The following is a 5,704-nucleotide window of genomic DNA, read 5'->3' as shown; positions in this document are numbered from 1 at the left end:
TTTTTTTTCTCTTGTATTTTAAGTTTTTTTATTTTCAAAGGGCTATTTTTTTCTTTTCAAATTTTTTTAAACTCTCTTTTTTCAGTGAGAGAAAGAAACTTTATTTTTTTTATTTTTAATGAATGCAGCAGCTGTTTTACGTATTTTTTATGAAATGGGAATTTTCTATTTATTTGCTGATTTTTTAGTGATTTTATTTTTGGTTTTATCTCTTTTTATGTTTTTTTTTATTGTAATATTTCTTTTTTTTTTTTAATACTTTTTTTGCTACGCCTCCGTCCGCCGGGGTTTTTATTAACCCCCCCGTTTTTTTTTAAAATGAAATGGGTACTCTGACTGTGTTGTGACTACCCTTTGGATTTACGTCTGATCTACACCGGATGTTGAAAGGTTGTACTGCCCTTTTACTTGCCCAGGTGTATAAGCTGGACGTGCCTTTTTTATTTTACATACTGGAACCTTTGTCTTCTGAATTTTACTCTTTACCTTGTCTTTTTACTTGCTACTTTTATTCTTAATCCCTTTTACTTCTTTTATTGCAGCTTTTACTTGCTTTACTTTTTCCCTCATTTTACCTTTTACTTGTTTTATCGTAGATGTTAGTCCTTTTACTGTTTTTAAGCCCTTCTGGCGTATTTTATCACTTTTAAGCCTTCTGCGTTTTATTCAATTTAAGCCTCTGGCGTATGTTTTACTTAAGCCCTTCTGGCGTATTTTTATTCATTTTTAAGCCCTTCTGGCAATTGTCTTTTACTATTAAACTTGTTTACTTTGGTGCCTTCTGCACAGCTTCTGTTTGTTCATTTTAGGATTATTTTTTTGTATTTCATCATGCATCTTCGTATTGGTCACGCTCCTGGTAGGCCTGCATCTCCGGGGATTGTTTTGCTTGTGAGGTCGTGTGGGTTCTGAGCCTTCAGCTTAGTCCCCTCACCCCCTTTTTCGAGGAACGAACGGGGCCCCTGCTTTTCCTTGGCCCCTGAGCCTGAAGCCTCCCGCCTCACGGGTGGCCTCTTTTGGGTTCCTCTCTCACATAACCTTACACTCAGCATGGCTTTTCTCCATAAAATATGAACTTCGGGAAATTCATATGTTATTGAAAATTTGCCTCACCATCTCTGACATTACTACAACTCATTCATTACTTACATTACTCATTACTACAACACACGTGTCAAACATGAAGTCTGATGGAACTTATTTTTCTTTTACGGTAGGTTCATGTCTGAGCCGCCGTGGTCACAGCATGATACTTAATTGTAGTTTTCATGTTGTGATGCTCTTGGAGTGAGTACGTGGTAGGGTCCCCAGTTCTTTTCCACGGAGAGTGCCGGTGTTACCTTTTAGGTAATCATTCTCTCTATTTTATCGGCTTGGGACCAGCACTGACTTGGCTGGCTGCCACCCAGTGGCTAGGTAGGCAATCGAGGTGAAGTTCCTTGCCCAAGGGAACAACGCGCCGGCCGGTGACTCGAACCCTCGAACTCAGATTGCTGTCGTGCCAGTCTTGAGTCCGATGATCTAACCACTCGGCCACCGCGGCCATGATAGAACTTATATACCCAAGAAATATGGGTACGACAGGAAATCTGAACTACAGGGTCACAAGGGTCAACCGGAAACATCCTAGCAGGTTGCAAGGTCTTGGCAAAGAGGGAAACACGGGATAATTTAAAAGAGTCTACCGGGTAATTCAGGTCGCAGAAATGTTTTCAATCTAAGGAAAAAACAAAAAAAATAAGTAAAAAATTAAAAACTTAAGGAAAAACGTTCCATAGGCGATTTTACGAAGGGACAAATCTAATGTACATCTGCCATTTTGCAACAATGGCGCGACCCCTAGATATTCTTTATTTCTTAAAATTGGTTAGTTTTGGAAGAGAAAACAAATGGGGTATATTCCCGTTGAAAACGGATAACAATCCAAACTCATGATCATTGAAATCCCCTAGGGTACTATCCCTGTATGTATGTGTATGTATGTGTGATGCGCACATGTACGCATGTGGGGTATATTATTCACACAATACAAAAAAAAAAAAAAAAAAAAAAAAAAACAGTAAAGCCAATAATGTATTAATGGAACGTTCATCTTGTTATATAGATAACTTACACGTGACGACTGGAATGTTAATAATATAACTTTAAGATTATCAGATCATTAATAACAATGATCACCTGACGTTCATTTTTTTTTTTAAAGAGAAGAAAATGATAACGCCAGAAACTGTGGTAGTTAGTATACTGATAAATGGCATCTTACAACTTGTAACAATATCTTTTTCATCCAGCTACATTAACATTTTCTGCAGAGCAGTTTCTTTTGTGAGTTTGATTTTCTGTTAACGCTAACTGTCAAATTTTACAAATTTTAAGTTTAGCATTATGAAAATTAAAAATTTTTATCAGTGATATTTTAAATGTAAATCTTAACAGATGTATTGGTTTACTATACAGGGTGTGAAATGAATCTGAAATCATTCGGTTCAATGACCTTGGAACACTCAAAGGGAAATTTTCCCCCCCCCCGGGTTTGCTTTGCTTTGTTAATTTAACAGGATAATTGCAATTTGAGGAAAAAGATTCTCCCGGCAACTATGCTTAATTTTCGTTTTTTGGGACAGCCACTTGATGTTTTGTATTTCGACTGTTTTGAAAGTGGGTTTTCTTTCATATCCAAAATTCTTTCTTCTTTTGATCTTATTATGTGCCTGGTTCAATATCTTTATAGATTCCAGGTTCCAAGTCCCAGGGTCTAGGTGTCGTGATTCGCTGTACGAGTTTCCCTTCAAAGGCTTGAATAAAAAGAAAAAAGAGAAAAAGAAACGTCAAGAAAGGGCAATGTCGGCCTGCATTCAGGAAATTCCAGGCGTCCGCTTCTGTGGCTGAGGCGAGTTTATATATACCCCTGGAAGCCTGGAAGGCAGGGCACGGCTGAGGGACATGAGCTGGGTGCGACCAATGTTTACTCATTGGGTTTTATTCTTTCTTTCTATCTATATTATATTTGTTTTTGGTCGTTTCTTGATTTTATGGGTTGGTTTATGGGGAATCATGGGTAGGCCCTAAAATATTTTAAAATGGTATGAAAGAGGGGAAATGGTTTTCTTTTATATTTATAAATAAACAGATTTTGGTATCTGATGGTTTTCTGTGACTTCTCGGTTATTTTGGATCTAACATAAGTATTCAAAGGAACACTAAAGAATTTTAAGGACCTATGGAATTAAATGTGAACAATAATTTTATGACTTATGAAGGCTTTATGCTAAACAATCGTTGCCTTACATTAGGATCTTATTTTTTATTGAGATGAATTTACGAAAAGATACTGATATTACAATTTGGAATATATTCATTTAGACTTGATATTTGAACAAGATGAAAGTTAATTTATTACTTGCTTGATTCTTCCATTCCGTCTTTAACCCTTTACTTAGGTATACTCTTTTATTTGTACAACCGCATCACTACACGTCTTTTCTATTCACAGATACACGGATTCTGATCCCTTACTCGGGTGGTAGCTAGCTACGAACTTTAAAACTAGGTATGTTGCCATGTTCCACGGGTGCAGATCCATCTGCGTAGGAACATTCATAGCATGGCTGAACCTGCTAAGGGATGCATTGATTGACAGGTTTGTTTCCAGACTACCGGCAGTATTAGCAAAGCAATGGTCGGGCCCCGCAATTCAGTTCCCCGGGAAGGGTGTGGCGTGCCCTCCCTCAAACCGCATCATTAAACTGTTCTGGCAAGCCCCTTTTCTGCAAATGTGAGGAGTTTAAATGGTGACATAAAATAGTAAACCCGTTGCCGAAATCCTTAACGCCTTTCCCAAGTCTTGGGAAAAAAATCTAATATGTTGATACTTTACCTGTTCTACCAAAGAAGGCTTATGCAAAAATATATATTCGTCATGCACAGCAATGTGGGAAGCACATCCATAACGTGAATATTGTACTCGATTTCTAAAGGCCTACAGCGAAAATAATATTGACAGATGATATAAAATTATAATTCCATTGAATTTATAATTTATATAAGTTATATACAACCTATAGAACGTTTAATTTTCTTAGAAATAATTAGTTTTATGTATACGATACTGTAGTCAACGATTTTTTTCGGAACACTGTTTACGCCTCGGAATGGCGCGGTATTGCTTGAAGTTTTAATTCTGTTTTAGCTTGTAAATTGTATTTTCCTTTAAATATTGATCCAGATAGATATTATATTTGTGAGAGAACAACCAGAACTAACTACTGTCGCTTGTTGAGCAATGTATTTTGCGTATTTTTTTTTTTTAATTGTCCTAACTGGCATCTATCTAGCTTGAGCATGCGGGCGTTGAAGGGCTCAGGAGGCGAAATGGTGTCATGCATACCAGAAGCAAGGGGGCTGAACCAGTCCTCGGCCAAATATGCTCCGCCTCTTTAAACGATGACGTATTAGCGGGATGTCCCGACTTGACTGGTGAGGGAGATGACGGTGTTAAATGCCATTTGAAAATATACCCGATATAATGCTCGCGTTCATGTGAGTATTATCGTTTTGCGAGGCCTTAGTATGGGGGTGCACCTAACTGCCCTGCATATGTTCTAGTACTATGTATTGATCACACGGGGTGACAAACAAGCAAAATTTAATGATACGGAAAAGGCGGGGAAGTGGTTCTAGGAAACCCCGCCCCACGGGAGCGTTTAATAATACGGCCCGGGATTAACATTAATTTATATTATATTAATAATGAAATATATTAATATTACAATGTTATGATATTATAAATATCAAAATGTAGAGTCTACAGCATAAAACCAGGATTATTACACTGTGGTTTTACGTTATATCGCCCAAAGGGTTATCACTCACTTACCTAATCTAAATTTCATACTTCTAGTAACAGCGAGACAGTATATGTTACGAGCTGTTGTGAGCAAATAGGAGAGACGTCACCATAACGCCATTTCTTGCAGATCCTTCCCTGCCCAACCTCCTGCATCATGTACCCCGTCGCGCAGAAGGAAAAGGTTCAGAATTTGGATCGCTGGAGAACTGTACATGCGTTTAGTCTATCAATTGTGTTTGCACATAGATGGGTCCACATAATGAATAATGAGGCATTGCTATTGCAGTATTATAAAAAAAAAGGAAAAAAAAAAAACACTCAAGGTAAGGGGAGATCATGGGAGGTCATGTAGGCCTACCAAATTTATCCTCGGTGCCTGATTACCTGCGGAGCCATTTTTGTGTAAGCACGTTCGCAATACAAGACCATAGTGGATTAACAGTTCTGGGAACATTGGGTTAATTATAATGTGACAGTCTTTATGTGAATTCTTAAACATTACTGTTTTTGTTTTTTTACTTTCTTCCCTTTTTTTTATTTTTACTATATTGCATAAATTCCCTATCCACAAAGAATAAATGCGTTAGAAAAACAATAGAAGGCAATAAAACAGAAACAAAGCAAAAATAATAATAATAAAAAAAATAAAAAATGATAATTTACCGTCTTACCGGTAGGAGAAAAGAGATGAATTATTGAGAAGACAGTGAAAGGGAAAAAAAAAGATGGAAGATTGAGAAGATAGTGAAGGGTAAAAAAGAGAGACAACACTGGAGGTAAAAATGAGTTTGTGTCAACTATTGGTTCAGTTGGAGTGGTGACCCCGATAAACACTCGAAACCCGGCCGTTGTGGA

Source organism: Penaeus monodon, chromosome 12, assembly GCF_015228065.2.
Source record: "Penaeus monodon isolate SGIC_2016 chromosome 12, NSTDA_Pmon_1, whole genome shotgun sequence".
In the NCBI taxonomy this organism is placed as follows: Eukaryota; Metazoa; Arthropoda; class Malacostraca; order Decapoda; family Penaeidae; genus Penaeus; species Penaeus monodon.
The sequence above is the reverse complement of the archived record's forward strand: the minus strand, read 5'-3'. Positions refer to the sequence as shown.